Consider the following 22,313-nt stretch of genomic DNA (forward strand, 5'->3'; position numbering starts at 1 on the left):
GCTGTGGATAATGCAGCTCCTGCCCTTGTGCTCATATAGGCGTTCAGCCCTTGCCAGTCATTCCATTGTGTCCTAGGGTGGCTTGTGCAATGATAATGCTTGGTCGTCTACACAGCCTCCACTTCCCTAACAGAACTCCAGTTGCTTTCATGTATCTTCCATTCCCCACGTAGCCACATGCCCGTGGAAAGCTGACCTTGCCCCCAGCTCCAGAGTAGGCCTGATTGAACTCTCCCCTGTGCCAGTGGTTAGTGCTGCGAGGTCTCTGGAAAAGGCTTCCTTGCCCCTAAGGGACGGTGAAGTGTCAGGATGAGATGCTGAGAACTTTTGCTGCCAAATTGCTACCAGCCTAATATTAAAGCCAACACCGTGGATGACAGAGAGATGAAAAGAACCTAGGTTCTTGGTGATATTGCCAAGCTACTGAATCAATAATCCGAAACCTGCATTTCCTCTGGTCTTCCTGTTATGTGAGATAATCAAGTTCTTTATGGATTGAGAAGGGGTTTCTGTTACTTGCAGCTAAAAGCATTCTAATACACTCAGCTGCTGGTCGGGAGACGAGTCTAGGTCATTTGTCAAAGATACGGTGCATACTTGACCTGCTATTGAGCTCCACAAACAGTGCTGCAGATTAATCTGCTGAGCTTCTTAAACCTACTCCTGCCATTCTTTGCCATGTGCTTCTGATGATGTAAGCTGGCAGTAGTTAGGGGACATATTCTGCAAGTCTGTGGATTCTATTTTGTTAGATATTCAGATTCATTCTTAATCATAGCTGGTTCTATTTCTTCTAGGTGCCAAGCCTCATTTTCTAACTTAATTGCTTGAACTTATGTAGTTTTGTTGGTTTTGGTAGGAAGAATGTCCTTTGGTTACATAGAACAAGGAGCCTACCAGGGAAGGAGGTATTTGTCAAGTAGCAAGACTCTTTTCCTCCTTGGAAGCCGGTTTGGAGGCCCAAGATTCTGTATATAATGGGTTTCTGGAGGCCATGTTTGTTAATCTTCCTCAAAGGAACATATTGAGAGGGTATCACACCCACCCTTCTATGAAAAACTCTCTAACTGATGATCTGTCAGCTGGAATGATGATTTCTTCCTCTCAGCTCTGGTGTATTGTCTGACTCACAGGGGTGGGAGAAAGTGGAGGAAGACACTTTTTAAGACTGATTCTTTATACTCATAGATACATGACTGATGGGCCACTAGATGGAAATTAGGAAAGAAAGGACAGATGGGGGAACAGAGGGACAAAAGAAGCTGTAAGGAGATTAATTTCATACTCCCAACAGATGCAATAAGAAAATCCAGTCAAGAAATCATATTGAGGGCCTCCCAAGTGCAATTTTTTTGGGAGGGGCACTGAGATACTTTCTCTGTCCTTGGGGATCCATAGGCTAGTTGAAAGATGATATAAACGAGCAAAAAGTTACTTTTAACTGTAAAAGTAGCTGAATAGAAGATCTGAATAATTGTTCCAGACAACAATAGGAGAGCTACCACAAAAGATAGATCATTAACTTTTTCAAATGAACTGTATAGACAATAATCTAGAGAAGAAAGGAAATTTGGGGCTACAATGGACTAAGAAACTATGAAGGATATGAGAATAATTTCACTACCATCACTGTCATAATCACTGTTACTACTGCTGCTCTGACAATAAGAAATTCTATTAATTGAGTATCTACTGTAAACCAGTGCTTGGTACTTAACTATAGTCACTTAGCATTTTAAGGTATTATCTTCATTTTGTAATAATGAAATTGAGAATTAGATGCCTAGGAATTTTCAAAACAGTTTTTCTGAGGTTTAGTTCACATACCATACAATTCACCCATTTTAAGTATACAGTTGGATGGTTTCTTAAATATTCACAATGATGCAACCATCACCACAATCAATCTTTGAACATTTTCATCACCCGAAAAAGAAACCCCAAATCCATTAGCCCCATTTCTCCCCAAGACTTTTGCTTAAGGATTTTAAACTCAGGCCTGTTGGGCACTGAAGGATTTGTGAATGTTTACAACTCTGGAATTATCGGAATATTACTTAGCCCTCCAAGCCCTACTAACTTTGAGACTAATTCTGATAAGACAGGTAAGTAGACAGTTTAGTTTAAATATAAGGATGAATTCCTGGATGAATGCTTTCTAAAGAGTGCCTAGAGTGTTTGATTTTCCAATGTACTGACTGGGATAGGAAGTTCTAGAATTGCACTTTTAGGCCACTTCTCTCCTCTGTGTTTATGTGCTGCCCAAGGCTGAGACTGTTGGAAATTTCAAATAAAAATTTCCTTGGCACTTTGGGCTGAGAGCACTGATTCATAGAAGACTAAACAAACAGTGCTTAACACCCTTGGCCTCACCTTCAAACTGGGAAATTGTTACTGAATAGCATGCTCTACAAAAGCGAGGGCTCTGTCTCTTCTCCTCTCATCAATGAGTGGTTTAGCCAGGTTGGAAATTAGTATGTGTTTCTGTGATAGAACTCGCAACAGATCCTTCTGTATGAGAACCAGTCCACAAGACTTAAACCATAGTGTCTAAATATAAAAGCTTGGAGAATTTGAGATGTGGAATCCAAAACTAAAAGTTAAAAACATTTGAAGTGCAAGCACTAGAATGTTGAAACACAAAGCAAGGACCTGGAATCTTTTGATACCTTATTTAAGTAAACTAGGACAGGGAATCAGAGTGTTGGACTTCGAACGGCCCTATTCAGACTGTTCTCAGCCCTGAGATTGAGAGAATATTAAGTAACTTGCCTAAAAGCACACAGCTTTTCAGTGGAGGAAGAGCTGAGCTTTAAACAAGTCTGCCTGATTCCAAAAGGCATTTTGTTTCCACCATCCCAAGGTGCTAAGAGCAAGTAGTCGTGGAGGAAAACCAAAGACCCAAAAGAGTGAGTGATAAACAAAACATACCCCGAGCACCCTCAAGGGGGTGGAAATTGCTTCTCCCTGCCGCAGGAAAGGTGGTCCCAATCCCTAGAGGCGATTTTGAAGGTGGGTAGCTGAAGCTAGCTCCTTTCAGTTCACTTAATCTCTCTGGGTTTCTGTTTGCTCCTCTGGAAGGTGCCAGATGCGTGCTTGGTGTGTGGGGGGGGAATGGGGCTTGGAACAGTAATAGTCCCATCTCCAATAGTCTCCAAACCGTGCAGCTTATTGATTTATTTTATTTATGGCTGCGTTGGGTCTTCGTTGCGGTGCACGGGCTTCTCATTGCGGTGGCTTCTCTTGTTGCGGAGCACGGGCTCTAGGTGCGTGGGCTTCAGTAGTTGCGGCATGCGGGTTCTAGAGCGCAGGCTCAGTAGTTGTGGCGCACGGGCTTAGTTGCTTCGCGGCGTGTGGGATCTTCCCGGACCAGGGCTCGAACCCGTGTCCCCTGCACTGGCAGGCAGATTCTTAACCACTGCGCCACCAGGAAAGTCCCTATTTCTTGATCTTTTAAACTTGATGGGACAAACCATGGGCCTCACATAAATTCCCACTTTCATGTAACATTGCCAGTAGTGTGACATTTTTATCTTTCATGCTGGCAGGAAAAAAATGAAGAGGACCAAGTTCAGACACATGGGCGGGGGCGGTGAGCTTTCTTCTAGTCTCACCCCACAGAGAATTGTCTCCGGTCTGTTCTCTGGTCTCTTTCTAAGGTCCTGCGGAGAAGAATGAGATCATGTCTGAAAATGGAACTGAGCTCCTTGGAGCAAGCAGCTAAGTAACTCTAATGCCTACAAGTGCCATTATCTGTCTTCCATTTCGAAGCCTGATTCAAGGACCAGATTGAGTTTATCTTTTAAAAGAACTGGTCAGCTCTCAAGTCAAAGAGCTGAGTCCTCTTCTTTTCCTCTTCTGGGTTTTTGAATGGTGTCGAGAGCCCCTCCTGCCATGGCAATGGGAGCTGTGGAAAACTGAACCCGGAAACTTGGGATGGAAGGGACCCTATGGAGATGGCAGCCTCTGAGGGACAAAAGAGTCATCATCCTGAAGTAGATGGAAGCTGGCCCTTTGCACCATCCTGACGTTGCCCACTGCGGCTAGGATTTTAGGGAGGTGGCGTGACAGGGAGCACAAACATTGGCTCTGTTGTCGTGCAGCCCTCAGTCTGAATGCCAGTTCTGATACTAACTGGCTGTGTGACACTTGGCAAGCTGATTAACCTCTCTGAGCCTATGTTGTAGGACACTTGTGTGGATTATATCAGAGGATAAATCATTGGAAGTGCTTGGCACCTATTAGATGCTCAACAAATAGAAGTCATTGTGGCCTGTTTTAAGTGTTAGTTTCTTAGCTGTTGTTCCACGTGTTCCATTGGCTGCTTCTAAAGATGTGGTTTGTCCATTTGGAAGCGTATGGGCGAAAACAAGCTCCTATATGTCAGGCTTACTCAGATCTGGGAGCATCAGGAAAACCCTGCCTGGAATTTTCCTTGTATATGTGGCTCTTCTCTGCTCAAGATGGGATGATAATGGAGGGGAGAGAAATTTGCAGGTAGAGGACTAGGAACCAGAAAACCTGGATTCCCACAGCCCCGGCACACAGAGAAACTCTGGGCCAGTCATTTCCTCTCACTGGCTTTGGACATCTGCTCTGTCACATGGGTTCCTGAGGACTGAAACCCTACTGCCCGAGCCTCCTCCCCTGGGGTAATACAAATAGGGTGCTGTCTGCCAAGCCAAGTGCAATCTCTGGATGAATCACCCAGCTCACCATGCCTCTGGGAAGGTTGGGAAGGGACCGCTGTGTGCAAGGGTGAGGAGGGACAAGAACATAGAAAGACAGAGCTGCAAGATGCCAGGGCATCCTCTACCTTGGGCATTTTTGCCAGGAGCTGGGCCATTGGCCACCTGTCAACAAATCCCCACGAATCCAGAGAGAGGCTAGAGGGACCTGGGAGCTCACGCCTACCTTTGGACAGGTCACTCCATCTCACTGGGTCCCAAAGTCTGTATCTATAAAACGAAAGGGTTCAGTCCTCTCAACTCTGCCGCTCTGATTATGTGCTCGAATGGGAGGATGCTGCCCTTGGTTCCAAAGGTCCGGGGGCAGCAGCCAGGAGCTCTGAGGTGGGGCCTCTCGGTTCTAGCCTCTCTGCTGCTAGAAGCCTGCTCAGAGGGAAAGGCAAAGCTCATGGTGAACTGAGGTTTTCTTTGCCTCTCTTGTGGTTTTATTCACCTCTCTTACAAGCCAGTAAGACGAGAGAAAGAGCTGACAGGGAGAGGAACTCTGCAGGAAGTGGGTGTGGTGTATTGAAGGGAACCCCTCTCCCTTTCTCGTTTAGCATTATTTTATTTTCTCAGTAAATATTTATTAAGCACCTACGGTGAATTCAGTACTTGTTCACATCAGTGTACAAAACACATAAATCCATGTCTTTGCAAAGCATCTGCTCTAGTGCAGGGAGACAGACAGTAAAAATAAAAGTGGAAAATCACATCCTAACAGTGTTTCTTGCTGATAAGGTCTAGAAGAGACACGGGATCAGGGTTGTGACTGTGGGGTTTTGATGGGGGCCAGTGGTTATAGTTAAAATAGTTGACTTTTGAAGGAAGATTGGAAGGATACTGGCTGGCCACAGGAAGAACATTATTTAGAATATAACTACATATTAATATTCACAAAATGCTCTTTAATAATGATATTCATTAGTGTTATTTGTTTGTTAATAATGAATAAATGAGCCATCCTCTGTTCATTCTTGTTTTGTTGTTTCTTTTTTCTTTCAAAAAGGCTTCTGCAGCTTTGTGTGTCCTCGGGTGTCCAACTTTTTTCTCTTTGTCTCACTCTTCTTATGGTTGTTCTTGCTTCTTCCCCGGTCACCTGGGATTTTTCCATCCCGGATCTTCCTCCTGCCTCGCCCCTCCCCCTCGCCCCTCCCCCTCGCCCCTCCCCCTCGCCCCCGCTCTGCTGCAGCTCCCTCGCCAGCCTGTCAGTTTCAGTCCGCTGCGGGCAAACCGAGTGGGACAGCCAGGCCGACGCGGGCGAAGAGGAAGGGAAAGCCTTGAGCAGTCAGATCGCATTGCGGGTGCACCCGCCCCGGGTCTGGGCGGAAGTTCCGTTCAGCTCTCGTTTCCAAAGTGTTTGGGGCGCTGGGGACAGCGCTGCCTGGGGGAGGCCCTTCTCCCCTTTCTGATGAAGCGGGCCACCTGCAGGAGAGGCGCTCCACCGCAAGCCTCTGCTTCTTCACATTGAGAATAAGGGTAATGATACTATTAATCATCATACTAGCTCAGGGTTCTTGTAAAAGTTGAATTTTAAGAGTGTGTGACAGTGTTTTGGCAGGTCCTGTGCTAAAACTCAAGATATTATTCCCCATTCGGGGCTGGAGGCCCTGTGCTGGGTTCCTAGGGGGAGAGCAATGACCAGACCGCCCTGTGGCCTGCAGGAGTTTGTGTTTCCCCATGGGAGAGAGAGATAGGTGTGCCACTCGCTGTAGCAGAATGTAGGCTGTGATAAAGCCAACTGGGAGCTCTGTCCTGGCCTGAGGACTAGTGACCTCCCCTTCTTGGTATCGCACTGGAGTCAATGTAACTGTGACCAGTATATGCTCATGTTCAGGTAACGACTGGATTGAAAAGGTGCAATTTAAGGACATGTGTACATACGGGATGGGACTTCAGTTTCACATAAGGAATTTGGTGACCTGTCATGCCAGGTATCGCTCAGAATGCTGAGCCTGGCGGGATGAAGGCTAAAGGGCTGAGGATGTGTTAAGATGCTGGGGTAAAGCCCACTCCCTGCCCAAAGGTCCACTCCTCACTGATGATCATTACAGATCCTCATATAGCTGGTCCTTCAGACCCCTTGGTGAATAGGGTGTATTTTTACCTTCTGTTCCAGCAAAACACTTACAGGCAAGCATGTTTGTCATTTGTATTTGTTTCTGAATTACCTACTTGTGCTCTGCACCCATTTTCCATTGCTTTATTTGTATTTTTTTCTTTGTTGGGGCACTTAATATAACTAATACTCCTTTATTGGCTTGCTGCCAGTAGTTTTTGAAGTTTGTCATTTTTTTCTCATACCTTTTGGGGGTATAGTTGGTGCACAATAAACTGCACATATTTAAAATGTTCAACTTTATGAGTTTTGAAATATGTAAAAATCAGTGAAACCATCATCACAATCAGATTAACATGCATTTTTTTTTTTTTTTTTTTTTTTTGCTCGGGCCTCTCACTGCTGTGGCCTCTCCCGTTGCGGAGCACAGGCTCCGGACGCGCAGGCTCAGCGGCCATGGCTCACGGGCCCAGCCGCTCCGCGGCATGTGGGATCTTCCCGGACCGGGGCACGAACCCGTGTCCCCTGCATCGACAGGCGGATTCTCAACCACTGCGCCACCAGGGAAGCCCTAGATGCACTTTTATCACCCTCCAAAGAGTTCTTGGTAACCCCTCCTTTCTCTGTCTTCATCCCCAGGCAACCTCTTGATCTCCTTTCTGCTACTATAAATTAGTTAACAATTTCTGGAATCTTATATAAATGGAATTATACAGTATGTGCTCTTTTTCATCTGGCTTCTTTCACTCAGCATAATGATTTTAAGATTCATCCACGTTGTTTCATGTGTCAAATGTCTCAAGAGTGTGTTCTTTGTTGCTGCATAGAAGTCCATTGTATGGATATACCACGATTTGTGTATCCATTCACCTGTTGATGGACATGTGGGTTGTTTCCAGTGCATGACTATTAAATATTGAGCTGCTATGATGACTTATGTACAAGTCTTTGCATGTCGAGTAGGATTTTTTTTTTTTCTTTTTTTGCTGTACGTGGGCCTCTCACTGTTGTGGCCTCTCCCGTTGCAGAGCACAGGCTCCGGACGCGCAGGCTCAGCGGCCATGGCTGACGGGCCCAGCCGCTCCACGGCATGTGGAATCCCCCCGGACCGGGGCACAAAACCGTGTCCTCTGCATCGGCAGGCGGGCTCTCAACCACTGCACCACCAGGGAAGCCCTCGAGTAGGATTTTGACAGCTAGAGATGAAAACATATTTCAGACAGAAGGAGTACATGGCCACAGAGAGGCAAAGACAGGGTGTGGACAGGAACAGGGTTGTAGCAGTGGAACAGGGTTAGCTGGAATGCAGGACATTCACTCAGAGGGCAAGGGGAGAAGAGAGCAGGTTGGGGTCGGATCTCAAAGGGCTTTGGAGGGTATGCCTTGGGCTTTATTTCATTCTATACACAACGAGGAGCCATGGAAGTTTTTCTTTTTCTTTTTTTATTGAAATATAGTTGTTTTACAGTATTGTGTTAATTTCTGCTGTACAGCAAAGTGATTCAGTTATACATATATATACATTCTTTTTTTAATATTCTTTTCCATTATGGTTTATTATTATTATTTTTATCATCTTTATTGGAGTATAACTGCTTTACAAAGTTGTGTTACAAAGTTCTGCCGTATATATTATTATTATTTTTTAAGACAGGACAGACACAATTGGAATTCCAACCCTGTTCAGATTAACGTCCCCTCAATTCATATTTTGCTGAATAGTTAAGCTAAATGGTCAGTTTGCTTTCTTATTTTTTCGGCCGTGCCGCATGGCATGTGGGATCCTAGCTCCCCAACCAGGGATCGAACCCGTGCCCCCTGCAGTGGAAGCACGGAGTCTTAACCACTGGACTGCCAGGGAAGTCCCGGTCAGTTTGCTTTTAATGTTAGCTTTGGGAAACATTTACTTAAGCTGAAGTTCGGAGCTAGCCAGTAGCAGAGTCTCAACATCGTGGGGGGAAAGGAAAGCCCTCGTCTCCTATGTTCCCCACTTGCATAATAAAATAATTGTAATGAACCCTTCCTTGTCCAAGTATCCCTTAAGTAGTGGAATGTATATACTCTAAATGTTGGTAAAATGTAAAAATGGATTTCTGGTAAATAAACTCTAATTTCTTATTCACGTCTATCAAAAAATTGGAGCTGTATTATGAAGAAAAATGCCACCTTATAAAAATCATCCTTATAAAGTGAATTAGGGTCCCAACAGGAAAAAGGCAGCACCCTCGATATGGGACAAGTCAAAGGGCCTTAAAGAAAACAGAGCTCTTTTCAAAGGTATGGGACTGTAGAGCGGCCACAAGAGACAGTGACATAATCAGAAAGGACAAGTGGAGAGAGCATTACCGGAGCCTGAAGGGAGAGCTGTGTAGAGTAGGCCTTCCTTTGTGGAGGGACACATTCAGCTCGAGTTGACCAGAAAAATAAACACCTTGACCACATTCTCATCTTTGCCAATGGCTAACCCCAGCTAGCAGCCAGAGATCATGGTAAGCCTTCGATACGGTCCATGCAAGTAGAAGGTAGGATGGAGAAGGGTGAGAACTTTTGGGAGGTGTGTGAAGACAACTTCTGTTACATTTGCCTCCCCGCCTCCCCCACCCCCATCCTGACCCACTCTCCATCCTTCACTGCTTTGTGCCTCAGGGTCACCCATGCCCTCTGGTTTCTGGTTAAATTTGGCCAACAGGATGTACCACCTGGAAGAGTGGCAGGGTGTGTATTTCCCTGGCTTCTTCCTTGCTGCGTTGCTGTGGCTGGCTGTGTCCCTGTACCAAAGGCCACAGCTGCTATTAGGGAGCATCTCTTTATATAGCTACTTTCCTGCAGGCAACCCATACTTCCTCTCCTCCTTTTGGCTCCAGGAATGGCAATGGGTTCCCAGTGTTGCTAGCCCTGGGGTACCATGCCACCCCTGGTTAGTTTCTTCTGATCCTGATGACTCCTTTATAAAACAGTTGCTTTTTTTCTTTCTCTTCTTTTACCTGGCTTGAGTTGCCATTCATTTCCTGCCGGGACTCCGACTGATAAAAAGTCAAAAACACGTAAAATTCCACCCGGCCGTCTCGGTGTGTGAGGTGATTCGGTGCACCTGGGTGAACTAACATGGCGCCTGGAACAGCTGGCCCATTCCACGATCTCTCCTGGCCACTGGGGGCCTCAACTCTCCCTACAGACTGTACTAGAGCCCAGGGACTCTCCCTCATCTGCCTCCTGCACCTGACGGCTCCATCTTACTTGATCACTGCTGGGAGCCCTTCACTTCAGGCCTGATTCTTCCACACCCAGCCCTGTGCTTCCTTGCATAGGACTAGAGACCCTCAGTTCCCCTTTGCTTCACGCTTGTCGTCTTCTCCAGCCCATTCCAACTCGTGGTGTGCGGAGCCGAGAACTTTCCTTGCAAGACAGGGGAAGCCAGGCCATATTTTAAAATAAGACTTGTTATTACGGTTTCCCGGATCCGTGTACCAGCTGATAGGCACGTAAATTGCCTCGGCCATGTTGACTAAAGATGGTAGAAGAGGGATGGTGGGGGGAATTCCCTGGTGGTCCAGTGGTTAGGAGCCGGCACTGTCACTGCCAGGGCCGCAGGTTCGATCCCTGATCAGGGAACTAAAATCCCATAAGTCGTGCGGTGAGGCCAAAAAAAAAAAAAAAAAGGAGAGGAATACTGGATCCGTGGTTGCATACCTGTTCTAATTTATCATTTGACAGGTGGCTCCATCTCTAATTCCCAGTCTACTTTTCTTAATTGTGCTGACATGTTCTTTGCTGCAGAATTTTTGTTCTCTTTGGAATCCATGAGCTTGCTTCTCACCCCATCCCTCCTCACCCAGGGCCCCCCGATATTCCTGGTCTGGGTTAGGCTTCTGGTAGAGTTGCACAACAGAACAGTTTCTTTTGTGATCCCTGGTTTTCATCAATTGATGGAGGGGTTAGGAAAGGCCAGATGTTGATTTTTTTTTTTTCTTTTGGCTACGCCACGGGGCTTGTGGGATCTTAGTTCCCCGACCAGGGATCGAACCCAGGCCCTGGCAGGGAAAGCACCGAGTCCTAACCCCTGGACCGCCAGAGAACTCTCGAGATGTTGCTTTAATATTAGTGAGTTCATAGTTCTTGTGAGGCCAGGTATTTTACACGAAAAATACAAACTACAATAATAAAAATGTTAAAGCGACTTGAACATGAAAATGAGTGTAAAACAGGAGTATGTTTATTTATTCAACAGATATTTATTGAATACCTACTATGTGCCAGGCATTGTTCCGGGTACCAGGGAGTGAATAGTGCCTGTGAAGCATTTATTGCCAGCCTAACGGTGCTAGTAATAGGCCGGTATCCATAGGCATAATGAGATATTAATGGCTTATTAATGCATTAGTAAGTCCACAAACCAATTAAGTCATTAATTAAATTAGGGACCGTTTAGCACATACAGCGGAGGTTTATTACGTTCGGTTAGATTAACTCTGAGGAATGTCGGTCTATTGCTGCAGTTTATTTAGAACCCCAGCACCTGTTGGATCTGCAATCTAGCATGTTATCATGAAACCTGTGTTGTTAGGAAGACAGGCTTTGTAGTTAGAGAAGCTGGTCCTCAGAGCTTGACTCCGCTACTCATTACCTGTGTGATTATGGGCAAGTGAAGTAGCCACTCTCTACCGTAGTCCCATTGCCCGTCCATCTTATTTCTGTACACTTTGCATCTCCTCTATCAGATTGCACGTACCTTGTCTTAATCCCTTTGTGCTGCTACAACAGAATACCATCGACTGTGTGGCTTATAAAAAAGAGAAATTTGTTTCTCACTGTTCTGGAGGCTGAGAAGTCCAAAATCAAGTTTTCAGCAGACTCAGCGTCTGGTGAGAGCCCACTTTCCGGTTCACAGATGGCAGTCTTCTTGCTGTCTTCACACGGCACAGGGGGAGAGGGAGTTCTCTGGGGTCTCTTATAAGGACACTAATCCCATTCTTGAGGGCTCCACCTTCATGACCTAATCACCTCTCAAAGACACCACCCCCTAATACCATCACATTGAGAGGTAGGTTTCAACATATGAATCTTGGAGAGACACAAACATTCAGTCCAGAACATACCACCAGGGCAACTGTATTTTTCATGGTGCTTAACATAGGTACTTGACTGGTGATTATTGAAAAATGTGAAACAGTTGCTAACACTTACCAAGTGCTTACCACCTGTTAGGTGGCACTGTCCTGACCCTTGACGTAGGGAAAGCCCTATGAAGCAGGAGCTACTATTTATTCCATTTTTACAGTTGAGAAAATTAAGGAGAGTGTTAAGGAACTTGACTAAGATTATAGAGAGAGGAAAAAGCAGCGTCAGAATTTGAACCCAGGAATTTGGTTCTAAAGCCCACGTGCTAACTACTGCACTAAACTGTCTCCCAGAGAGGTCTTTAATGGAGTCCTGTACTGGGGCAACAGGGTACGGACATAGGGATGGGTAAAGATGGCTACACAGGACCTCACATTCTCCACATGGGGGAGGGGCCCAACTTCCTTGTGTCACTAAGGCATTTCATTCGTTTGGCTCCAGGGCAGGTTCAGTGGCTGACATCTACATTTGAAGAAGTTGCTACTGATTCCTTAGAGGAGATTCTTTTGTTCTTTTTCTTCCAGTCTGCAGATCTACCCAGTCTCTCTTACAGTCTCACTTATGCTTTAGAAAATATTCAGAGCTTAAATTACACAATGGAACAGAGTGCGTCAAACTAACTGAATATATGCCCATGATCTTCTAAGTTCTTGTCAACTTCTGCTCCAATCCCAGGAGGCTCGCCAGCTCGAGAGGCAGTGGTCTAAGACTATGAGCTGGGGCCCAGATACTTGGCCTTCTCTGTGGCTCTTTTTTCACTAGCCAAGGGCTGTGCACGAGGACTTCCACCTCTCTGAGCTTCATTATCTATTTGTATAATGGAAAGACCTTTCCCAGCTTGACGCTTCTGATTTCATGTCATTTCTGTCCTACTTGCCTGACTGTATTCCCCAAACATTTATTTGGGGACTATGGCCTAAGCACAGCTTAGTATAAGTGAGATATGATTTTTCACTTTAAAGAACTCCCGGTCTGGTGGATCTAAGAATTGATATGACGAGAAGGGGAAAAATCAGGCACCAGAATAAGCTGAGGTGCCAGTTGAGAATGCAGATTCCCGGGCCCTGCCTCCAATGTATTGAATTAGAATCTCTGATTCTTATTGCACAATCAGGTGGGGAACTCTTGCTGTGCTGCATTTGGATGATGGTGGTGATGGACCACAGATGGAATGCCCAGCAAGAGGTAACGCCCCACAGAGGATGGCATTCATCCCTGTACCACCTTCACGTTCTTTGCCATAACTCTGTGAGCCTGCTCTATTATTTTCTTAATAATTTTCTTTAAATTTATTCATTTAAAGATCTGAAATATATTTATTGAAAATGAAAACTTTATGCCAGAAGTGTAGACGGTAAGCAAACACTGCTTCATGATAGAAGGCAACTGTAGAGGGAACACAATGGAAAGAAAAAAAGGTTATGCAATGCCAGCTAGATACTGCTAAGGGCTATCGCCCACAGTTTCCCAGTTAAAGTGGGAAATTAGCAAGAGTCGGAGAGACGGGCACTTATGCTCAGAAACAGAAGCCTAGTCACTGAAACGGAGGTCAGTTTTATGTCGTTAATGGTAAACACTTCAATGTTGAATAAGAAGAGAGATTTTCAAATTGATTTTCTTGACCTTCCCTCAGAAAACATCTTACATAATGAACAGTGTGTAAAACAGATAAAAAGCAACAACAAGAAAACAAAAAACAAAGCAGCTGCTCCCAAAAGAGCCAGGGTAGGGGCCCATTCCCTGCTCTGTCAGACCCCAAAGCAGTCAGTCTGCACTTCGAGAAAACACTGGCTCTTGGGAACCAGGGGGTCCTGAAGGCCTTGCTGAGTAAGCAGAGTTTGAGGACTTGGGCACAGTGACAGGATTCTGCAGCCTTTGTAGCAGCAGGAGGATCATGAAGTAGGTGAGGGAGAATATGTAAAGAGATTGGCCATACCTGTAGTGGGGAGAGGTTATGAGATTTCTAGCCTGACCTAGGAGTGAGGCTATTTTATTTTACTGTGCTAGTTTCTTTAAGTCTAAGGAGACGACAGGACAGTGGTCTCTTGGACTAGAGCAAATAGCCCTTTAGGTCAAGTGGGACAAGGATATCTCGGCATGGTGGTGAAGAAAGCTGAATCTGTATTTCAGAGTATTTGTAAAGGAAAAAGTTCCTGGAATTTGGGGTTATCTCTGGCCTGGCTCCTGTTCCTTCACTCTGGTAAATCAGGAAATCATCTAAGCCCAGAAAGAAACATCACATGATCATTCTCAACACATCTTGGGAATCCTTTATGACAACGAATGGGAAGCCTTTTTGACTCTGGGAAAACATCTAGGGTGAATCAGTGTGCTCAATTTTGGAAGAAAGCCAGAGTTAGACTAAGTGGTAATTCTCACCATGAGAAGTTTAGTCAAGATAGTAGCCAACTCTCATGGATACGGTGGCATCCCACCTAGATCCCCTTTCGGGGGCTGATGCTCCAACCCTGGTCACCGGGAACACTGGCTTTGAAGGGCTCAGAATTGCGTTTCTCACTGAGATTTGCTCTGGCAGCAAGGAGCTGCATTATCCAAGGTTCCATCCTCCTCAGGGAGCGGCCTGCCCTATGACTAGCTAATACCGGGTTACAAAGTCCGGGTCCCTTGCCTTCAAGTTGGGACAACCCTGAAGGGCCTTCTTAGCTCCAGAGCCCTCTGTAGGATTGATTCAGGTTTCAGTTGCCATCTCCTCTTGTGTTAGCTCCCATCTTCCTGTATTCTTGGTGACATCATGATATGAAACCAGACAATGGAATTAAATAATATTAAGTTTCCAGGAAAGTGGAATCTCCTAAGAAATAATGATGTCTCCATGAAACAAAACTGCTCAGAGATGCAGAACCTCTCTCCTAAGCCTCCTGTATAGGGTGGCTCTTCCTTGGGGACCAATAATAAAGTCTGAGTCAATACAGGTAACACCTGAATGTGTAATGCACACACACACACACACACACACGCACACACACAGTTCAAATATGAAAGTAGCATCCCCATGACTAGGTGTTCATCTGTGTGTACATCTGTTCCAGACCTGGTTTATATTCCTCCCCAATTTGCTCAGCCTCACCTACCCTCTAGTTCTTGGCTGTCTGATCAATGAAGAACCCCAGCTGCTTCCTCTGTCACCTCATCCCCTAATACTGCCATCTGTCTCGGCCTCCCCTGAGCGAGGGCCAGACTTTGGCAAGGGCTCCATAACGTCTGCTGTAGTGGTAGCCACAGCGGCTCCAGTGCCCAGGGATGACCTGACGCACCTACAGAAGTTTTGGTTTTAGGGGAAGTCCCAGATCTCCACATGAGATTCGGTTTTCCCGGAGGAGGTGGATAACATAACTTGCAAGTTTGGGGGGTTGTGATGTCCCATTGGCTGAGACAGCAGACAGGAAGGAACGACAAATAAATGACTCCTTTCTTCTCCCCCTCCTGGACTGTTCCAGGTGCCCTGACTCCATATGGTCTTTCTGGAGACTTCCGGTGTGACGGAGCAGCTGGCTGTCTTGTTTTGTGAGGCTGCAGCCAGCTTGGTAATTACCACTTTGCATTTGTCCCCATCCTTCCCCGCCTCTCTTCCCTCTCCCCCTTCACCCTGGTGGCCCTGGGATTGCATCGCTGGTGGTGTGTTTGCACCTAAGATTTGATGCAGACTGCTTTCTCGGGGACCCGAGGTAAGGCAGTATCTGAAAGCTTTCCTGTGCATTTAAATGAATATGTTATATTTCAGTACTGTGTTTAGCGTCCAACTCTGAAAGTAAGTACCAACACGCGCTTAACAACTGAGCTGCACGTGTGTGTCACAATTGAATGTGTGTGTTAACATCTGAACAATCGTGGGAAAAGGCTAAATTGGTATCCAGAGCTGTAGGGTCAATCCGTGTTGAAGTTGGTGTATTAGTTATCTGTTGCTGCATTCCAAGTCACTCCAAAATACAGCGGCTGAAAACAGCAAATATTTGTTACCTGACAGTTCTAAGTGGGTCAGGAATCTGGGAGCAGCTTAGCCAGCAGTTCTGGCTCAAGGTCCCTCATGAGGCTGCAGTCAAGTTGTCAGCTGGGGCTCCAGGTTCAACTGGAGGTGACTCTGCTTTCACACTCACTCACGTGGCTGTCGGCAGGCCTCAGGGCCTGGCCACGTGCGCCTCTCCATGGGGCTGCCTCAAGCGCAGCCCCCAAAGGAAGCCATTTATAACTGAATCTTGGAACTGGCATACCATCGTTTCTGCCATACTCTATTCATTAGAAGTGAGTCAATATATACAGCCCACACTCAAGGGGAGGGGATTACACAAAAGTGTGAATACCGAGGGTGGGGATGATTGGGGGTTATTTTAGAGGCTACCACATGGGTATACTATTCCGATGGTAACTTATACCAACTGTCTCTGCTAAGTCTTGGAGAAATCCCCTCCTGTCTTATCCCAAGAGCTTCTTGGATTTATTCTAGAAATCATTCTGATTGAGCTGAATAATTTCGGCTGTTTGTGTTTCCAGTTGTGTGGGAGCTGAAAATCTGTGTTGGTGATGGTATTTCGGTCAAGGCTGGGAGAAGCGTGGCATTCATGTGGGAGCAAAGATGAACAGAGCCCTGGAATGCCACAAGGACAAGTCATCCTCAAGTGTCCTGAGAGTGAAACCACGGGCCTGAGCAATGAGTACTGGACTCTGCAGGCTGCACCACCAATCTCACCTTTGTGTTTGGGAAGGAGAGAATTTAATGCAGCACCTCTCACCAAGACCTACTGTCTCAGTATTGCCGTGGGTACCGTCAGGGATGCACAGATGAGTTAAGACAAGCTCTGTCCTCACGGAATTTATTTATATGAGCTTAGAGCTCAGAGAGGGAGGTCAAGCCTACTCGCATAAATTTAGAAAGCATCAAGCTATAGGAACACTATAGAGGAGTGAGTGTAGATAGAGCCCAAAGAGGTTGAAGATAGCACCCGGGGCACTCCAATACTTAGTGACTGATGAGAGGTGGAGCCACGAGCACAGAAGGATGGGAGGTCTCATCTTATTTGTCCCGAAGCAACATTTGACCCAGCCAGATCAGTGGTTGGTTTGGTTAGTTCCTGGTTACAAGATTGCCTCTGGGGGCTTCCCTGGTGGTACAGTGGTTGGGAGTCCTCCTGCCTGGGCGGGGGACACGGGTTTGAGCCCTGGTCCCGGAGGATCCCGCATGCTGCGAAGCAACTAGGCCTGCACACCTAGAGCCCGTGCTCCACAACAAGAGAAGCCACCGCAATAAGCCCGCGCACCCCAGCGAAGCGTAGCCCCCGCTCGCCGCAACTAGAGAGAGCCCGTGCGCAGCAACGAAGACCCAACGCAGCCAAAAATAAATAAATAAAAATAAATAAATTTATTTTAAAAAAAGACTCAAAAAAATAAATAAATAAATTAAAAAGAGACCACCTCTGGTTCCTCCTGCAGCCAACTCCAGGCTCCCAGACCCCCAGTTCAGAATAAGCATGGAATAAGGGAGCTCTCAGCAGCAGTTTTTTTTGTTTTTTTTAAAATAGGCTTTATTTTTCAGAGCAGTTTTAGGTTCGCAGCAAAACTGAGCAGAAAGTACAGAGAGTTCCCACGGACTGCCCCTCCCGCCGCCCCCTGCATGCCTCCCCCGTTACAAACATTCCCATCAGAGTGGCACATCTGTTATAATTGATGAAAGTACATTGACACATCATTATCACTCAAGGTCCAGTGAGTTACATTAGGGTTCATTAGGGTTCTCTCTTGGTGTTGTACGTTCTGTGGGCTTGGAAAAATGTCTAATGACATGTATCCACCGTTATAGTATCATACAGAGTATTTTCACTGCCCTAAAAATCCTCTGTTCAGCAGTGTTTGTTTTTTTTTTATAAATTTATTTATTTATTTATATTTTTTTATTTTTGGCTGCATTGGGTCTTTGTTGCTGCACGCGGACTTTCTCTAGTTGCGGTGAGCAGGGGCTACTCTTTGTTTTGGTGCGCAGGCTTCTCACTGCGGTGGCTTCTCTTGTTGAGGAGCATGGGCTCTAGGCACGCGGGCTTCAGTAGTTGTGGCACTCGGGCTCAGTAGTTGTGGCTCGCGGGCTCTAGAGCGCAGGCTCAGTAGTTGTGGCGCATGGGCTTAGTTGCTCCGCGGCATGTGGGATCTTCCCGGACCAGGGCTCGGACCCGTGTCCCCTGCATTGGCAGGAGGATTCTTAACCACTGCTCCACCAGGGAAGTCCAGCAGTGGTTTTTAAAACCTCTTTTTAAGAGCAAAGTGGAAGGGCTCGGGGAAGTAGAGGAGCACCACCCTGCTTGTGGCTTCTAGAATAATCCCAGATATGGCCCTCAGTCTCACAAAGAACACTTTGAGTGTCTACTGTCTACTGGAGTGGAGTTCCCAGCTGCCACTGCTGCCCCTGGACCCTGAATCCAGCAGCTGTGGCTTCAGTCTTGCTCACACTCACCCTTGTTTTTTTGTTCCATCGATAGCACGTGGGGATGTTTATTGGCTTTTGAGTCAAGCTATCCATGTTTAAATGTTTTCTAAAAAACATGTCATCTATCAGTGCTATGAGTTGGAGCAGAAAGATCCCCCAGATTTTGAACTTATTGCATCACCTTGACTGCAAGTTTCTGTCAGGTCTTTTTCTGGAGCCAGATTTGCTTTCTTTTGGGAATGAATGATCCCCAAATCTCAGATCCCAAGAGTTGAGCCTGATAACAGGCACAGGAAGTCTGGATTTTATTTAGGTTATACCAGAGGCAGGGGATCCTTATGGGTGAGAGAATATTGATTCTTGATTGTGAAATAAGAAAAATAATATTTTGTTTTGCATTGAGTTTCGATGAAATAATAATGTGATAGTGCTTTGTAAATAATGTGATAGTCAAATGCCCTGTGAATTATACTTGTTACTAAAGAAGGGTCATCAACAGGGAGGGGGCTCTTTGCATAGATTTGGTTCACAGAAACCTCGTGTACTCGTTCTAAGTTCTTCAAGCAAAGTGCCGTAAGCAGAACCGTGGGTTTAAAACATGCACGTTCATTTCTCATTCATCCTTCCCCTTAGGGTCTAGTGCTGTAACCAGGTATGGACCCAAGGCCATGCCAAAATGAAGGGAAAACATCTGGCCAATTTAATCAATTCAATAAATGCATCCTTTCAAACTGGTCCAGAAATTTGGAGCCCAGACCTCTAGGTAAATGTCTGGCTAGATTTTTTGATTCAACTGATGTCTTGAGGTCATGTAGACACTACTTAAGAGATCAAGGGTCAAGCAGCAAGTGGAGAGTCTAATTGGGATTAAAACTTGGAGTCCTTGCGTTGAGGGAGGCTCAGCTCACTACCTGGTTCCTGGGTGGTGCCACTGTTGGGTGGAAGCTGGGGAGAGAGAGATGAGACCTGGAAGGGGCACATCCAGTTCATTCTTCTGGGCATTAGTCAGGGAACTCCTTTCTTTTGGTCCCTGCCCTCTGACTCTTCCCAGCTCCATTTTAAATGTCACGAGTGATGGATCACTTCCTAGGGATGCCCTTTCCTTAATGCACCATTCCCTGGGGAACTGTTCTTTCCTTCTCTTCTCCATGGAAGTCTCCATTTTGGTCAAGGCCACCCTGGGGGATCTCAGCCTATCGAGACCAATCTCTTCTCTTTTCCAGAATCACTTTATGACTGAGACCAAAGACAGGCTCCCAGGCCTCACACAGGAGGAAGGAAGCTCAGGAAATAGAAGCCAGGATGATTAGGGGAAAACTAAGAAAGGGAGGGGGGAAAATGAAGAGACTTCCCCATAGCATATTATCTCTATTATGATTATTACTGTCATCTGAATCTCTCATGACAATTTATTCCTTTTGACCTCTGAAATCTAATGAGATAGTGGATGCAAACCTCCTAGCATTGGACGTGACACAAGTTGGTGCTCAAGGAGAGTTTTCTTCTCTGTATGTGTCTTCTTCCAGGATTCTCTGTATTGCTCACAGTGCCTCGAAGGAGGCCGCAGCTGGACTCAATCTCTTGACTGAATAAAGAAACTTCATACTATTTGACATACCAGCAAACAAGCTGTTCCAAAACGGTTCTCAGTTAAGAGCACTCTTTGCCGAGGAAGGGAAACCATGGCCACTCACGTCACTGCGTGGAAGGGTAGCATGGGGCTGGATGTCTGCAAAGACAAGCATAGCCCTTTTCTCCTCACCTGGAAATCCAGGTGGATGTAGTCTTCCTGGATTTCTCAGTGAGTGGTGACAGCTGCTCCCTGCATAACATCTCCATCCACCTACCTCTACCCCTGATCAGTTGCCCTAAAAAATGTCACTCAGAGACCTCATAATACCTAGTGGCTAAGCAAGATCCTGACCCCTTTTTCAGAAAGCTGCCTCTTCAGACCTGCTTCCTGCCACTCCAGGGCCTGAGATATAAAAGACCCTGAAGCTCATGCAGTTGAAAAGACTTACCCAAGTCAACCAATCAACAGAGAAGCACAGGGACTTCCCTTGTGGCACAGGGGTTAAGAATCCACCTGCCAATGCAGGGGACACGGGTTCAAGCCCTGGCCCAGGAAGATCCCACATGCCGCATAGCAACTATGTCCCTGTGCCACAACTATTGAGCCTGCGCTCTAGAGCCTGTGAGCCACAACTACTGAGCCCGTGTGCCGCAACTACTGAAGCCCACGTGCCTCGAGCCCATGCTCCGCAACACGAGAAGCCACAGCAATGAGAAGCCCCCGCTCGCCACAACTAGAGAAAGCCCACGGGCAGCAACGAAGACCCAACGCAGCCATAAATAAATAAATAGATAAATAAATAAATTTATTTAAAAAACAACAACAACAGGGCTTCCCTGGTGGCGCAGTGGTTGAGAGTCCGCCTGCCGATGCAGGGGACACGGGTTCGTGCCCCGGTCTGGGAACATCCTACATGCTGCAGACCGGCTGGGCCCGTGAGCCATGGCCGCTGAGCCTGCACGTCCGGAGCCTGTGCTCCGGAACGGGAGAGGCCACAACAGTGAGAGAACTGCGTACCACAAAAAAAAACAGAGAAGGACAACTGCAATCAGAATCCAGGGCTCCAGACTCTCCATCCAGTGCTTTTCCCATTTTACCTAACCTAGTGCCCTCTTCTTTTCAAAATATGTAACCCACAAGAGGTTCCATTTCCTTTTGTTCTTAGACGACTGTCTATTAAAAAGGGAATGAATTAAATTAACTTCTAACAAACTCAGCATAAATGACTTCTCCCACAGATATGGCCACTTTTCAAGGTCCCCTCAACATGGTAGGTATCTCAGGTGCTACACCAGGTTGGACGGCAGGGGGTGTCTTTTGAGGAGGAGAATTCTTCCTGAGGGGTGAGAAGAAGCTGTGGGACAGCTGGGAAGCTGGCCAGGGATCGGTGGTAGGTGGATGGGCTCCAGAATTGAGAGCCCGGCTCATTTAGCAGCAGGCCGCCAGGCAAGGGTGTGTCAGAGCTTTTGCTTCATCATAGTTTAGGCTGAATAGCCCTCTCCCCTCAGCTAATCTGCAGTAGTTTGATCTATTTATTGAAAGTGCAGGTCCCAGAACTGACCTGCTTGAACATTATTTTTGATCATTCCTTGGGTCCCATCTCTGGAGGTAGAAAGGCCTCGTACAGACCACATTAAGGTGGGACAGGAAGAGCTTTGGAATCAGACAGCCCTTGGTTCTCATACTGGTTCTCCTGACCTGCCAGCTAGATTAGATTAATGGGGATAATGATACCTGTCTTGCCGGGTTGTTGTGGGATTACATGTACTGTATGTACATATTAGGTGTTTCATAAATGGTAGCTATTGTTGTCATGAATATTGTTAACTATGTAATCTTGGGCAAGTTACTTAACCTCTCTGAGCTTCTCCTCTGCAAATTAGGGATAATTTTAATGCAGTCAAATATATCAGCCTTTTGAGGTCATGAAGATTCAAACTTCCTATTACTTTTTTTTTTTAATGTTTGTTAATTAATTTATTTATTTTTGGCTGTGTTGGGTCTTTGTTGCTGCATGTGGGCTTTCTCTAGTTGTGGCGAGCAGGGACTACTCTTTGTTGCGATGTCCGGGCCTCTCATTGAGATGGCTTCTCTTGTTGTAGAGCACAGGCTCTAGGCGCGTGAGCTTCAGTGGTTGTGACACGTGGGCTCAGTAGTTGTGGCTTGCGGGCTGTAGAGCACAGGCTCAGTAGTTGTGGCGCATGGGCTGAGTTGCTCTGTGGCATGTGGGATCTTCCCGGCCCGGGGCTCAAACCCGTGTCGCCTGCATTAGCAGGCAGATCCTTAACCACTGTGCCACCAGGGAAGTCCCCCTATTACTTTCATACTGATGTGTACCTTTCTTGTCTCAAAAGCTCTTTATAGACATTAGCATTGTAATCCAGAGTTTTGCTTGCATGCTTCCTG

The sequence above is a fragment of the Pseudorca crassidens genome, chromosome 7 (assembly GCF_039906515.1).
Source record: "Pseudorca crassidens isolate mPseCra1 chromosome 7, mPseCra1.hap1, whole genome shotgun sequence".
Lineage (NCBI taxonomy): Eukaryota > Metazoa > Chordata > Mammalia > Artiodactyla > Delphinidae > Pseudorca > Pseudorca crassidens.